Here is a 1423-nt window from a genome sequence, read left to right on the forward strand (position 1 = left end):
ACACACTCGTCCCCGACACACACACACACATACCACACACACACACACACACACACACACACACACACACACACAAACACACACACAAACACACGGACGCACACACTATTGTATTGTATAGCATATATCCTGTTTAAAACACAACAAATAAAATACAGACCGAGGCCTTCAAACTTCCATAAAACATTTCATTGTGAATTAATGATAATGTGGTATAGATCTAGATCTAGATTCTAGTGTTTGTGAATAAGAGAGGACCGAGGGGGCGCGGTCACCAGGAGAGAAAAAATAGCGGTACACACGAGGGGTGTACCTAGTCTAGATTCTCTAAAAGTGTAAGAAAACGACCCGGCCGAGTTTCCCTGGCTATGCCAATGCCCTTTTCAAAACTACGATCAGGAGAGTGAGAACTTCAGAAAACAGACACACATTTATAAAGCAAGGCCGTGCTCTCTCGAGGCCCCTCATTGAAATAGACGGTCTAGAGAGGAAAAAACAATGAATTCTTTGGAACAATTAATATTGTTCATGATCTTGTCTCCCCGAGACCCACACGAATACTACTAGACCTAGGGGTCTAGATCTAGATCTAGCTACGTCAAGATCTTGTGACAGTCTTGTCTGGAACTGAGACTTCAATTTATTATTATATTTTAAAAGTAACCGACTTTCTACTAAGGTGAAGAACTTGACTCTAGAGATTCTATGCCTAGAGGTGCATGACCGAATACCCAAAGATCTTTATATTCTAGGGCTAGATCTAGATCTAGATAGATTAGTATCGAATGGAAAACGAACCAAGTTATATTGGTTATATGTAATTAACTTTGTAATACTTACCCACTTAATTGCAAACAATTATTCCACAGAATTATACAATACACAACACAAGATTCTCACACTGCCACGGTCAATTCAGCCACTGCTGTCCATGAACTGTGAACCGTGAACTACAGTACTGAACTAATGCAAGGCCAAGATTCCCCAGAGCAGTATCGCAGCTCCAGGCCGAGCCATTCCGAAGTTACCAGCCAAACTGCTGAGATCCGCTGTTACTGTTAGGCCAAAGTTAAAAGCGATTTCGCTTTTCGTTCCAACTGTGTAAGTTTGTTGTTTACCTTTCACATATTATTCTATGCTATGTCATCTTTTGAAAGACGGTTCAAATCTAGTTTGCCCCTCTAGCTACTGTAAACCAAGATATGCACACAAACTTCAAGAATCATTCCCGGAACAAGGTTTATTGTGCTTGTCTATAAAGTACTTCGTAATGGAAAAAGCAGGCAACGATCATTGTGACCATTAGGCTAGATTCACACACTCTTCTGCTCAGCGAGCGATGTGCAGGGAGGCCAGCATAACACAACCTTGAGGTCTTCGGTTCCCATAACAGCTGTTCTCTCTCTCTCTCTCTCTCTCTCTC

Source organism: Aplysia californica, unplaced genomic scaffold (genome assembly GCF_000002075.1).
Source record: "Aplysia californica isolate F4 #8 unplaced genomic scaffold, AplCal3.0 scaffold01149, whole genome shotgun sequence".
Classification (NCBI taxonomy): Eukaryota; Metazoa; Mollusca; class Gastropoda; order Aplysiida; family Aplysiidae; genus Aplysia; species Aplysia californica.